General features: G+C 43.7%; 2 protein-coding genes across 11 annotated transcripts in view; one reads left to right on the top strand and one right to left on the bottom strand.

The window, feature by feature from the left end:
* LOC111254525 (uncharacterized) overlaps positions 1-15396 on the top strand; it is a 139459-nt gene that overhangs the window by 108918 nt on the left and 15145 nt on the right. The window lies entirely within an intron of this gene.
* fz2 (frizzled 2) overlaps positions 1-15396 on the bottom strand; it is a 92729-nt gene that overhangs the window by 67635 nt on the left and 9698 nt on the right. Inside the window, exon 1 of one of the 10 annotated variants that reach the window (XM_086975102.1) lies at positions 2314-2604. The exons of the other annotated variants lie outside the window; for them this stretch is intronic. The gene's annotated coding sequence lies outside the window, so the exon portion shown is untranslated. Of the gene's footprint in view, positions 1-2313; positions 2605-15396 lie in introns of those variants that run through there. 10 annotated transcript variants of the gene reach the window in all.

Genomic DNA, 15396 nt, shown 5'->3' with positions numbered 1-15396 from the left:
ATATACAAACTGCGGATATATTTTCCGCGCTAGGCATGCATCGATGGCATAATCATCTAAGTGAATCTTCCAAATTCCTGGTTTGCTTTACTGGCCGGCATCTCAACAGAAAGCTGTGCCACTCCACTGTGTCAACAACCGGATCCCACCGATGTTTTCAAATTGTGTCTAGATTCTCCGTGAAATTCGAAAGGCGAAAAACACCCGACGACTAAATCAAACAACCCAATCAGTAGTTTCCTAATCTGTTCCACTGAAGCCAATACTTCGGCCAGCATGGCATCCCTGTTGATCTAATCCCGTCGCTTGGTTCTCGCAATCTCGATATCCGTAATGAGAGATATACCAAAAAAGCAGAAGAAAACGATAGAGATGGAGGAGGGGGAGATCTCAAACGAGATGGTCAGCGGTCAAGAGACCGGACCCTCCACTGCTAGCGGCCTTCTTGTGTAATACTGACGTTCCAGAACGCGGCGCAGCTGAACCTTTACTATAAACACTCTATAGGCAGACTTTACTATAGACAGAGGGGCAAGCACCCTGAACACGCTCACAAGCAGGTTTGCGGACCCGCATGTACTTCTGCCATTAAGTCCTGAAGGTATGCCATAGCGGCCAATAAATCTTCCGATAACTCCACAAGCACGCGAGACTTTAGACGATAATTTCCGCCAGCGGTTTCGCTCGCACCATCTATTTTCACACGATGCCGTAATACCGAATTGAAACTAAGGGATCAAGTGGTACAATTATGATAAAGAAACTATATTCCTCCTTGCGGTCTTTGGGTACATTATATGGTACGGTCTGATAAAGAGCACTAGAACAGAAAACGATTGACAAGGCCCCTTTGTTGCACCAGTAGTTAGCGAGCTGAAGTACGACGCTTGTGATGATAGTGACTTGTTATATATGTTATGACGTATGTTATCGGTTTAGACTGGGGCAAAGGCTTTAAATAAAATTAGTAAGGATTGGTAATTAAAATTTAGCTCTGCGACACATGTCTGTGCAACGTGTACGCTATACAGAAGGTCTACAATGGCCTCTTCTACGTTTACAGTACGATTCACAACCAAGATAACAAAAATTATTTCTTGTACTTGCTTTTTGCATGAATCTTTTCTACTAGTACCGTTTTTCGCCTATGGTCGCGTAACGTACAATCATAGACTTGACCGTACTTATGAGTCAAGTTAATATGAGTTAATAGGTAGAACACGTATCACGACATATCTGAACATCGTTTGTTCAACGATTGTTCGATATATGCGTTTTCATTTAGCTTTAATGGCGCTAGGGACATTTTCAAAACATGTTTCAACGCAGCTCCAGCAACTGAAGGCCCGGAGCCCTTGGACTAGCTAGCCCAACGTTTGATGCAGAGGTCGAAGTTCACCTTCCGCTTTGTGCTTAAACATCGTTAAAACTTCCATTCTGGCTTTCTCTATTAGTCATTATGTATTCACCAGACAATGACGCATCGGAGGTCAAGGAGCACAGGTCAAGTGGGAGCCGACTTTACAGCGGCGCATTATGCAAACTGATACTATTCAAAAAACACGAGTCACATCCGACAAAAATAGAGACTGCTTATAATCGACGAGTAGTACGCAGCTCGAGCCGAAAACAAAATGGAGTCAATTTAGTAAATTGGGTGGTCTGAACATTCGTCGTCGGTTTTACCTACTGTTTTTGCCTAATGCCTTGCTCAATCGTAACAACGTACGAACATAAGCGCTTAATCTCGTTATAGCAACTACGTAACTTACATTAGTAATGAAACGACGACCGCCAGACGCGACAAGACTGATAGTACGAAATGGAAATCCTTCCCACGCGTGCTTATTTTTGCCTTTCTTCATAATTCCTTATTTTGTAGTTTCTCATGACCTGATCATTTAAAGCTGTATTGTTGAGTACTTCAAATGGTATTTACCGCACTCTTACCCCATCTTATATATATACAATAGATAAATGTAGTGAAATTTGCCTCCGGACGGTCCTAACTCTACGGTTATCGTTTTTCGGTAGCTCCCATTGGTGCTGGCTTATTATATTTGGATAGAGCCTATTTATTATATGTACTGTGTTCTGATTGCATTTTTGCAAAAGGTTATACATGTTCGCGGTGGTCTATAGCATTTGTTGCATGCAAGGCGCCAATAATGACAGCTACGGCTTAGAAGGACAAAAATTGGCAAATTTAAGAGGCAGGCTTCGATTTATAAATATGTGGAGAGGTGCCATATGGCGTATAGCATTACTTGTCAGTACATATATACATGTGTATCTGGTTCTGTGTGCATGTACCTGTATTTCGAGGAATATACAAGCTCTGATCATGCTAACATCATGCTAGCAGTATCGTGAATTCAAGGACATCGAGTCAAAAAATCGCTCTCCTTCCTGATCCAGTGTGTTCACGTTTGATCATGAGCCCTGTCTACATGTCATGTGGTTGAATGCCATTAAGAGAATCACAGTAATCAAGGTCGGATCGAGCTTACGCGACCTTGTAAAATTAAACACAGTAAAAGCTACCACGTTTGTACTTCGTGGTTCCAGCGATGTCCTTCACAATAGAACAACGTAACTGTGTGCGAACTACTTTAAACCGAGCGCAAAGGCCTGACAAAGCGGAATGCTTCGTCATCTCCTTCCTCGATAACGGACATTACGCAAGGGTAGGACAAACCTCGAACAAAGCCTGTTAAGCTGTCTATATTCCATTCACAACTTAACACGCCCCATTAGCTCAACAGCCCCCATTGGCTCAGCGATTTCTACCGTCGACTTTGACTCACTGCTCTTGAACGAAACCGCGAGCTGTGTATGAGCTATGGTATTACTCTGCATGCCGATTGTGCCAAGTAGCATAGGGGATTGGGAAAGGACTTCTCTATGGATATTGGAGATACGCGATTACAGAGCGGCTATTTCACAGGTGTTGCAGATCCGTTAAATGGTGTAATAGACCCAAATGAAATGGCCCATGTAGGGTTAATCCGAAAACGTTATTTTTGATGAATCGGTGTTAGATCTTAGGTACAGGATGAGGCAGAGTGCTAAGGGGGTTCCCCAATGCACGAAAAAGGGAACAGCCAAATTCACACTTCTATAGATTATACAATGTAACCATTGATGTAGCATATTCAGGCATAGTTAACACTAAAGCAATACGCCTCGGGTATAAGTATAAAATGTAGTTTGGTACCAAAAACGGAATCTAGATTTCGTGAGTCTACGGAATTCAATCTGTTCGCCTAGACTTCATGGGTGCAGAGTGACTTTGCAGCCAGCCTATAATAATTATTGTCGAACTTGAAATTAATCATCTATTTTCTACGAATCCTGCAATTAGCTTAAAAAATACAAACGTTTTCAGGCCGACAATGAGGTTCTCTATGAACAACGATGTTATTACTTCTTTGCATAGCCGAATCAACTGCCAATTTAAAGATAGCAGGCTAAGTGTGAAAAAAAGCTGAAAAAGAGATATTAAAATTAATAGAAATGGTCCCGCCCAAAGAGAGCGAAAGTTGGATCAGCAAGAAAGCATGTAAAAGTGGATGGTACAGATAGATGACGCCGTCGGAGAATCAGCCGGAGGCGAGACATGTGGGCAATGGCCTCACCGATGTGCTCATTTAATAAATGTGTGCCACTATACTAACTGCTAGTCAATCACAAAAGAGCACACACCATCTGACCGAAACTGAACGGCCGGACAGATACAACGCTAGCGATAGCAGATGCCGACATGCTCTCGCGGGAGTTTTAAGAACACGAAGGAACCCCGCGAAGACTATGGAGGGCTTGTGAATACTACCGATACGTTAGGCGGGTTTTTCGCCGCTCTGCTAGTGGGCGGGCACGCGGATAGAACGCCGGAAACTTTTAACCTGTGCTGACAACACTTCGATGTTCACTGAGGCCACTGTCTCTAACCAACTTTTGCCGTTTCCTGGCTTGCCTGAAGCTGTGATCGTGGCATTAGCCCCTGGTTTTGTAATGTACATGTCTCTGTACGTCCGATGTATATACAATGTTCATGAACGGTTCACGATCTTCTTATGCCCCATGCACGTGAAGACCGTCGATGTCGTTGGAGTTGGGGGAATTGGTTGAAGTTGCGTTGGTGGCAACAACGGTTACTGGTGCTGATGGTAACGCTACTGCGGCTGTCATCTGGCAGCGTAGTAGCAATAATGAATCGAGGTCTTTCGTGGCGACTAACTGAGAGACTGGCAAACCCACCGACGAAACGCGGGGTGGTGGACTTTCTCTAGTCCTTAATTCGAAAAGCAAGCGCTCTAAACGCATACGACTCAACCAACTAGCTGGAGCAGGCCGCGGGGTTTGCAGGACCTCAGCCTTACCCAGCACTACCACGCAGAGGCTCGGAAAGTGCATACTGCCTAAAATAGAGGGGCCTTGAGCACAGAGAGGGAATTCAAAGCCCCCGTCCTCCAAAACGCATGAAGGATTTTACTTTTCCCACTGGCCTCACGGTCAGATTCTAATCTAATTTCCATCTGGATCAACTAATGTTTCTATGTATAGCATGCACATTGGTCGAGGTGTCTATCCGTAGCTTCATCGCTTCATTTGTACTCATTCGAAACTCTGTATTAGTAGCAGCAGTGGCAATAGTCCGACAAGTGATGAGCGAGTTTCCTAGTAGACTGTGCCATTTCGTACGTGAGCGATTCGGTCGCTGGATATATTCGTGTGTGTACGGCCCGCCAAACACCAACCGCAAACAACGTTCACTGGATTTTTGAATAAGCGGCTGTTACAGCGACGCGAGTTGGCGTAAAAGGGCCGTCATATTGCTTTTCGGTCTGCACCATTCTGACGATTCGCAATTTCAGTAACTCGAGGACAAATGAATGAGATGCCTGTGCGCATGGGCCAGCTTCCATAAGACTACGTATACTCCGTAGTCAAGGGGTCCATATATTTATGCTGACCGACATTTGAAGGTCTTGATGGTGGATTACATAGTCATGACGCAAGGCCGTGTTCGGGATTCTGTGGTACCGATTCAGGCTAAGGAACAGTTAGAATCGTGCCTGAGACCAGAACTGTTCGATAAAATGAATGCTTCCCGGAAAAGCAACTAGCATCGCGGAGGGTGGCACGCGCAGCAGGCTGAGCGAGAACGAAGAAAATCGTGAACATAGCGCAGTCGAACAATAGCAGCAATGAGCCGGTTGGGTTCGAACGGAAATTTGTCCATCTTTAGCAGGCATCTCTCAGAAAAAATCAGAGTACAGAAAGACGAAACAAAAATGAGTACAAACGCAACAAAACAGGCTGAAATAAAATTGGAGTAAAATGAAAAATAAGCATCGGGCCTCAAGAAAGCGACGTCTAGCGAAGCCTTTTTTTGTTCTCAAAAATTCCATACACGCATATTGAGATATTAAGGAGTGTGATTTGATCTCTAACTTTGTACGTGTTAGAGAAACTTGATTTCCGTATGTTTTTTTTTTTTATCTGGGTTGAATTCTGTAGTGAACCCATATCAAGTGGCCTCTTGGGCCATTGACAGAAAATACTTAATACGATTCAGAAAACACACCAAATGCATTGAAAACAGCGTTTGCAATTTCATTGGTAAACATGTCTCGTTTAAGGTTTATTGGAGAATCTAGACCGAAACTACACTTAAGGTTCTGCACGATCGCTATTGTAATGTTTGATCTACATATATTGGGGGTTCAACTTGGGTATACATTGGCGGGCATGCGCCGCAATACATAGAGCATGGCCGACAACTTTGTAAAATGATACTCCAACGTAAAGAATTCGGATATCCATTGTTATCAAAAATAAACGGAATTGTGCACCTCAGCTCCCGTGACACACATAAACAGATTTGTCCGAAGAGATATAATTGAATGGGCAATAAACAGAGTAATTAAAAACTTCCTGATTTCTTGTCAGCTCCATGTTATCGCACCTGATAACTGCCACTAACATGCTTGCTACCCGAAATACTAATAAAGGTATAACATTTGTACATTCAGTGAGTCAATCATTGTCGCTTGTACGCAATTCAATAAAAACTCCCACTGTGGCTGACCATATATTAATACCAATGAGTCTCGTGTTTTACAGAAAAAACTCAAACAGGTTTCGGTGTGGTAAATATCCCAGAAAATGAAATGTTGCAGCACTTGGCGTTTCGGAGGCCGAGTCGGCTCTCACTTTGACCTACTTGTGGGATTCGTGCTTCGTGAGATAAAGCTGTTTTGTGTAAAGCGGTCTATACCCCAGCTAACGACGTTTTAACAGAAATCCACGGTTCCTCCCTGCCCCAAACACGGTTAAAAGCGCCTACTAGCATTTTATGGTACTGGAAGCCACAGAGATGCGTACCTCTGCAACGAGTGCCCACCAAAATTAGTGTCCATAGCAGATACACACGTCTAAAAAACTTTTTAGTAATTTTTCTTCCACTTATAAAAATTTTTCGTCTTTTTCCTTTTACATTTGGTCATTACGTTTACTAAAACGCAGTTGAGTCTTGCAACATCTTGCAGTAAAAGCCTCCCTACAATCGTTTCTTTCATTGTGGTATTGGCTACAGTCGATATTTTGAGCTGTAACAAAATCGCAAGAAAAAATATAGGCCAACGAAGGCGGATGAACCAAAAGACGTATGTCCAATTTGGAGGGCACAAAGTTTTACTCGTCGTTCATATCTACCAACGAGTGAACGTCCAGTCCGGCAACTCCTCGTAGCTCGAATTCGGCTCGCAAAAGAGGCAGCTTTAGGTCAGAATAACACAGAGAAGTCATTTTGATATTTTGTGAGTTAGGCAGTGTAGGCAACGAAAAAGTACTACTGAGGGACCATTGGATGGTCGCCCGAAGCTATGGGAAGCGACAAGACCCGTACGAGGTCTGTCAAACACACTTCTTCGGAAAAAGTTTTCAGGCTCTGAGGAGAAAAACCGCGGTCGAAACACCAATGTGTCTGCTCTTCCATTTTGCCTCTCTTGACTTGAGCTGATTCCCGCTCAGCGGGTTACTCTTTTTTGGGACGTAGGCTTCGTCGCCCCTCTCTGCGTCTTGCCTAACGCATATCGAAATAGGCAGCTTTCAGACGACATAACGACATACATATTTAGGACTAGTAAGAAACGCCATTTTATTTGACATATATGTATTCACTAACATGTGCGTGTATGCCATCCCGTAATGGCCCAGGCCGTCTTTCAACAGCCCGGGAAAGGCCGACGGAAGGCTCGATTGGGGGCGAGGGTAGAAGTGAAAGTGGTGGAAGAGTCATGGTGCTTAATAGTGTGCGAAGAACAAAATGTAGCGCAGCGAAGGGCGGTATCTTTTACTTTACTGACTCCATTCGATACGTAGAGCTGTGGCCGGGCGCAGAGAACCGTCAAGCATTTGATTTGGCGGCAGGACCAGTCGATCAATATTCATAGTAGGCTCTGCTTTCTTATCTTTATCGCTCACTTCAGTTGTCATAACAGACAGCGTAGAACTTTCTGAGGGCTGCAGATGAGCGGAACTTAAATAGGCGATACGAAACGTGAGAAACTACAATAGATAATTTATTCAAGTGGCGACGAGCAGTAGTTAGAAGCTAAGGCTGGCTTTAGATTTGTTGCAGGAAGTACCGCTCATAATATTTAAGGCTTACTCTAGATTATTAACAAATCATATATGATGCACAGAGTGTATGCCACACGGCTATATACCGCTTATCGGTGTTTCTTCATTGTGGCACAACGCACGCTTAAGCACCTCCTAGAACACTCCTCGAACTTGCCTTCCGACCTTTTTCAGAGGATAGGACGGTACAGGTAGAGTTTTGCCTGCGGTTTGCCTATTGAAAACTGACAGAGGTATTAATGAGGTGATGACAGAAATATCTTGTTATATATCATGTTGTTTTATATAATAGGGTATGTCACCTCCTGTGTTAATCACGTTACTGGGTTTTGATTTTTCAGACTAACATGAGACATGTAGTAGTGTGCTTTTCAAAACTGATAAATCTCCAAAGCGCGAAGTAGCTTTAGATTTGTTATTTGCTCTGCCGTGCAGTAGAGATATATCCCAATAGAGCTACAAGGTCACATATGAAATACTCGTCTTTCTTTAATTTTTTAGATTTAACTTTTGTATTGAATAGACATCACTGAATCTATCGATACCAATGAGTTTTAATTGAAAGCCCAAGAAAGAGTACCTATTACCATCCGTTACTTTTACGACAAAAATAGCACAGGCCTTGTTCATTAACACAGATTGCTACACATTTACCTATTGCCAGTTACCACTCGTCCATAACTCATCAGAGATGGCACATTTATCCACTAATAAGGAATATCGCGTTCCATTTCTTCAATATCTAGCGCTGACGTACCTCATGGTTGTGGCCTATTGATGAAGATACTTATGTAAAGATCGAAATACTCACGTATGACACTTATATAATACCTTTGTGCGCTGTCGCTCCCTTCCCCCTTCACGCATGTTTTCCATCACCGTTCGGTGGCGAACGCTTGCATTGCGTACGCTTGTCTCTGTACCGTTTTCTACCCTTTTGTTCATCTCTACAGCTCCTCTGTTACATCTATCTATTATTATTCGATAGTATCTCTTTTCACTGATAAATGCACAGGAAGTAATTTCGGGTACGACCTATGTAGACGCATCCGTCATCCGTTTTGGGTGCTCGCCCAAGAAACTACCGGTTACTGCCAGCGATGTTCGACTAAATACCCGCTGAAAGGTTTGCAGCAGCAGACTCCGGCTGCGTCACTCACGGAAGCAGCCGGACTCATTTCGATCCGAAGAACGCTTCCGCTCGCAGCTAAACCTAGTTAAATATCAAACCTGAATGGTGACCAGAGTGTCTATGCATACGAGCGCGCGTACAACTCTGTCTTTCTATCACTAAGCCATTGCTGCCAAAGCGAAGTATACGTATCTACGGATTACATTCGCCTTATGCATAACGGATTATGCATTACAGGAACGAGATATTCGTATGGCAGGACAGTTGAAGGCACCCTTCCGAACAATCGTGGAGCGAGCCAAAAGCTGCAAAAGCAATTAGATGGTCGCCAGTAAAAAAGGTAAACGAACGTATGGTCTGCCAGCTTCACTCGCTGGCGTGGCTGAGTTGTCTCCAAGAGACAGAGCGATTGAATTTATCAGACTCAAAGCCCGCGCGCGCCCTAGTCCCACATGCGCCAGTCGTGCAATACTTCATACAAACCCCAACCCTCACGTGTCTGTGTCCTCCTCGTGACAACGCTTAAATCTCAACTATGTCCGAAAGCGGCGACAGAGGCGATCGAGGAAGTTCACTATCGTTCGCCACATACTATAGAGGCATGTGTGCCATGTTAGACAATGCAATTGCATAAGTCGTATAGGCAAAGCGCAAGTTAGGGCGCTGTATATGTATATACATATATATATATATATAGGTAATGGGCACTTATTTTTTAGAGTGAATGGTACGACAGACCGATAAATATTAGCTTTGGTTAGACCGGCAGCCAAGTTTGGTTTGAGCGAAGTCGAAGGATAGCGTGGCTAGTTTGGGAGATACCTACGCTGAACATAGTTGTATACACATACTATGATCGGTGCTCATGGATAAACTCGACGTCTGGATGCAGCGGTGGTACGTGATCATGCTTCTGATAGCATTGCCGTTTGACCGCGATTCGTTCCGCGGTGCAGGTCTCCTGTCCTGTGTTGTTCAGATCAGAGCAGGTCCTTTTGGTACGGTTTGTACAGCCGGTTGTCGAGCGGGTGCTACGACACAAGCAGATTTGATGTACTATCACTTCATCAGCCGGTAAGAACACTTTCAATTTATTCAGGAAAAAGAGGCTGGACTGATGAGCGTTCATAATCGCAGAAAAGATATAGTTTTTTTTTATCGATTGTTATATTAGGGGCGCTTATTCAGTATGATATTGTTATCGCAACAATAGGCTTGTGCCTATTGTTGCACGATGTATATGAAACCATTTTCAAGCTTGAGTGCGTTGTAAAATAGCATGGGGTCATAGTACATCAGCTACACGTGAAACGTTACAGACGATGGGACGCCTTAGAAAGTTCCTCTTTCGTCCAAGTTTCTTCTTCTAGACTCATTCAGAATCTAGACGAAATCCCTGTGCCGACAAAAAAGTAAACAGTATATGGTTCAGCACAATCATGTAGTGAATTTTCGGCGGTTGGCAAACATTCTCCGTGAGACATTTTCTCAAAGTTGATCCCAGCTGTGAATTATGAAGAAACACTACCATACAGCGAGTATTTGAAAATGCCTACAACAAGCAAAGTAGAAGCCCTTGGATGATCCTACATAACTCCCAAGGACGTCTATTTCTGACTCTCACTGAATAATGCAGCAGATCGATCCGTGTCGAAACGCTACGCTACGATGTCGCTCACAATGATCTCAACCAATGATAATGTAACTGGGCCTAAGTGGAACAGTATATTTGCCTTACAAAAGAGTGTGGTGCCGCTGCTAAGGCTTTCATATGATTTTATGTATCCTGCAACACTGATCATCTTCGTGTGTTTTACAGCGTCGGTATGTTTAACTTCGCCTCGACCACTTCTTCCACTAATACCTTAATACTCACCGTCGGACGTAGAAACTTGTTAGTAACGAAACCAGAATTTTTACAAGGCGTAGTCAATGTCTGTTAGAACGGCTTTTTAGAATAGAAGCAGACTATTTTAGAACTTCATACTTACCCAGTCTTAACATGTATGATTGTCAGTTTTGGAAAAATGATCTTACTTAGACGCCTCCCGCGTCTACTTCAATTTTTTCGTTTTATTTATAATTGATATAATATTTAAGCAAGTAATTCATTTTAACCTTTATGAGTTATTATTCAGCTTCAAACCTCGCAGGCATCATAGCTTGTATCGCTGACAATTGTCTCAAACTAATCAAAGAGACCCTTTTCCCTGTTAACTTCATGGTCTTCGGATCACTTTCAACGTTGTTGGTGTCCTATTATATAAAAATGCAGTACATTAGAGCATTATCTCATCTGTAAATCGCGCAAAGAACGTCACCGAATAGTTAGCTGCACCTTACTGTATGCGTGCTATTATATAATAGTGAGGACACTGAATATATATTTACTCCACCGGATAAGGTAACATAGAATATTAATCGTTTTGAGTTAGGCCTACACGATATTTGGACGGTTAGCTATTCAATATGCCTGGGGGCCGTGTTTTACATGACGCTTTGCAAGAGTGCCATGTCAATTCAGACCGCAAGCGGTCTCGAGCATTACTTGCTTTTTCATAAGAATTAGTAGAGTCAAATAAAATTTAAACTTTATGGGACGACTGTTTTTTTAGTTAATTGCACTTGTGGGGTGCTTGAACCTTCGAGTGCCAGCTTCCTCAATCAGAGGTCTAGGCGCCCAGGCCATTACGCGTGTGAGCACTCGTGAAGACAACGTGTGAAAACCGAAGAACGTACCCAAATCTAGTTGTATGCTTACTAGCATGACATCGAGGCCGGCTGCGAGACAGTTGGTTGTAAGAGAATCCAATTAGATTTGGATCTGATTACGCTTCAAGCAGAATTCTTAAACAGGCCTGTTGTGGCCCGTAGTTCTACTACTACTACTACTACTACTACTACTACTACTACTGTATAATTATATTCGACCGATTCACAAAATTAACCCTGTCATCTAGATGTCCCATTTTTCATGTCCTACTTGATACATCTCTCTCTCAAACACCATCATTGAACTGCAGCAGACTAAACGTTGGCTTGACGTTGATACGCTTAACGACAGCCAAGTACCACACGAGTAGGCCAAACGAATATCGGTTGAACGACTTTTTGTAATCAGCCCGTAAAACGTGCGAATAATTGGCTCATAGGTGCCCTTTCGTAGTTACTCTGTTGCGGGCTTCATAATATGCAAGCGAGATCCTCAGAGTTAGCAACTTTCGGCTTTACTGCTGTTAAATGCTGGGGTTACATGCTGGGGACAAATACTTCACCCCATTAATGAACACTTTTTTTTCGTCAAACGTAGCCGGAGTCGCCTGTGCTAGTAGGTTCAGCCATACAACTTAGAGCCTACTCGATGCAACCCAAATTTACCCTTGCTCTACTCCAACGTTCTATAACTGCCATGGTGCAAAGGGTACATGACACGTGGTGCTGCGTGACGTTTCTTTTAATGCATATCCTATGAAAGTTAATCCTACTTCTCTGCACAACGGACACTTTGTCGTGACAGGGGCAGTTCGGCGTTTACAAATTGCTTGTATAATTAAAGCCCCATCTATGCAGCTAAGTTCGCTTACTAAACAATCTCTATCTAGCCTAGGTGCGGTAAAAGCATTTTCAAGTTTTCAGTCGTAGCTGCATTAAGTACAAACCTAGAAGTTTCAAGTGCATTTATAACCTGTCGTATATAAACATTACCTGAGAAAAAATTGATTCTTCAATTTACATTGAGTTCATAAAAGCAGATATGACGAAACCCGTGTTTAAAAGCAAGCAAGTTTTTATTTAAAAAAGCACCGTGTATATCAATTACATTAAACGCATCATATACAAATTACATTTCTTAATTTACCAACAAATATATAATTAAGTTCAAGTATATAATTAAGTTAAGGATAAAACAAAACACCGCGTGTTTTTACATGCATATCGTAGTTACATTACAAATCTATGTATATGCTGTGGTAAGTAAGTACATGCTATTTTGTTCGCCATTCCCCCGAGTTTACACGATGTGGCGAAAGTTTCGCCGTCACCTTGGTTCTAGTTCTTTCATGTAATTCGCTTTTCCACCACGTTTCCATTACCTACTAACACTGCTTTTCCACCCATATCTGAGATCGCCGCCATCACTAGCATCACGTGGCCACGACGCCGCCAACCAGCCCTCCATCCGCCCTCCACAAGTACATACACGAGATAGCGGCCTCCGTGTCGCATTTTATTTAACCCAAAACGAGAGACAACAGTAGCGCGGCTAGGGGCGGGTGTACAAGCCAGGAGACCGATGCGCGCCTCGGCTTCACGCTTCTGTAGATTGCTGGCAGCGTTCACTAAGGCATCGAAGGCTTCAGTGAATCCAGGGAACTACAGAGAACGCCAGGCAACAGCACAATCTCTCAGAGTTTCCCTTTCTTCTTTTGCTCTTCCTATACGTCTCCCGCTTTTTCTCCGCCCCCTGGCCCCTTCACCTCCTCGGTTCAACTGAGTCTGGCGCAAACTATAACCGCGAGATGATGGCAAGCGGGCGTTTACGTCGCTTTGCTTAGAATGAAGAGTACATCCCGTTCGTCGTTTTCGTTTTCCTCGTCTGCCACCACCCGAACATCCGTGGCTGGCAAGCCATCACCAGTATCAACATTGGCATACCATGCCACTAAGCTAACCCGCTACTTGTACTCAAATTAGATTAGTTGCTATCCAATGTGAAGCGTAAGTCGAACGGGGCAAGAGCAGAAAAGACTGACAGTGTGGAAGCAAGCATAACGCCACGGAACTTGACTGGTACTTGCGTGTCCGGGTGGATGCGGGCGCCCCCAGCACGAACAACAATCGCGGCATGGATTGCAATAGAGGTCTGTATGAAGTAGTTTGGGCGTCTGTGAATGGATAGATGTACTACCATGTATGAGTGAGTGCGCGCGCTAACTGAACTGTGTCCGAGCGTTGAAGATGTTTGTAGAAAACACCTGGCGAATGCAAGCCCTGTGGCTAGTTGAGAGGTGGATGTGTTGGCTTGTTTGGATAATGTTGGGTATTGTATAAGACTTCAGGACCACTGTTCGTTATTACGTCACTACCAATGGCAGTGGTAGTCTTCACGGCCATGTGGAAATTAGCCTTGCTGTTCTTGTTGTTACAGTCGCAGTGCCTTCAGCTTACAAGAGCACTTCAGTCTTTGTATTACAACAGAGCCGTTGTTTTCGTCTAGGCAGCTAGCTTCTAAGATACGCCTCTTCATAGACAGCCTCGTTCCCAGCGCTAGTAAAAGAAAACACATCGATGCAGCGCCACGGCGAGATTAGCTGACTGGCTGGGGAAGTGCGCAATTGCTTGTGGCTACATAACCAAAAAACGACGTTGGTACTTATATGTGATGTTGTTATTGATCCAAGAGAAAGCCTGCAGATATAACAAGTATTCTTCTTCAACCTAGCAGCAACAGATGACGGCTACGTCTTGAAACTAGTAAGACCAATCCCGTCGTTTAACGCCCCGTTGAACGCAGGACAGGCGCTTCAATCCCCAACCGATTCAGTCTTTGTGGGCGCGACACATACTTTCATATATTCCGACCGCCCACCACGTTAATTTACTCAAGGGTAAGAACCAATGGAGCATGCTAAATTTTTTCGGTGTCCCTTCGTACAGAGGAACGCATACCTGTCAAATACGGTAAAAAAAAAGGGCTCTTTTCATTATACAAACAAGACGGTTCAAACTATTTAGTACATAGAAACATGTAATTAGTTAATAACTAATTACGACAGTGTCTACGTTTCGTTTCGTTCACTTACGTGACGATCAGGATTAGAATAGGTACCTTCCTGCTTAACGATAACCGTAACGTTTCTAAATCGATTGGGTATGTCCATATGTTCGGGCGTTAACGACGTGACGCAGAAGCAAGCGTTGGCCGATCGTCATTTACGCGCCTATTTGTAGCCGAAATTGGTGCGATATGAGTAAACTAATTCTATTTCCGATATGTTTTTCAGTCCTTTTCGTTGCCCGTGCGTCAGCCAGCACCAACCCAGCATTCATGACCGTTATTGGCGCCTAATTTAATAATATGGGCGATTGTTATCATGGCCCTCAGCAACAGCGCTTAGCTGGCATATTGGCGTGCAAGCAAAGAGCGAAAGGGTGATAGATAATGCTACAGCATATAACAACTCTATGGAACGCCGAATAATCGACGTATGCTATACACAATTAAAGTTGAGTATGTCTGGCAGTAAACGAATCAGCAATCCGATATTTGCAACGAAGAGCAGCCCGACGACTATCTTGCCACAGACACATATAAGTTGACGTGGCTCAGATCCTGCTTTGTAAATACGCACGTATATTAACTCTTACTGAGAAGTTCGGCATGGGCTCAAGTACAAGTAGCGTTCCACTTTATCGGGCATCGGGCACCTGCGGAGCGCGCTGACCCTAGAAACGTTCTTTCGACGTTTGCTATAACCAAACGCATCCAGATACTGGACGGCTGGCCCTTGATGAGAGGGGAGCAGGTGTGCACCGGCTATTCTTGGGGAAGCCTGGAGACTTGGGAAAATACCTCGAAACATCTTAAGGACCCTAAGCTGAACTTACTTGTG

This window comes from Varroa destructor, unplaced genomic scaffold (genome assembly GCF_002443255.2).
Source record: "Varroa destructor unplaced genomic scaffold, Vdes_3.0 BEIS01000007.1, whole genome shotgun sequence".
In the NCBI taxonomy this organism is placed as follows: Eukaryota; Metazoa; Arthropoda; class Arachnida; order Mesostigmata; family Varroidae; genus Varroa; species Varroa destructor.
This window is presented reverse-complemented; position numbering and strand designations above follow the sequence as displayed.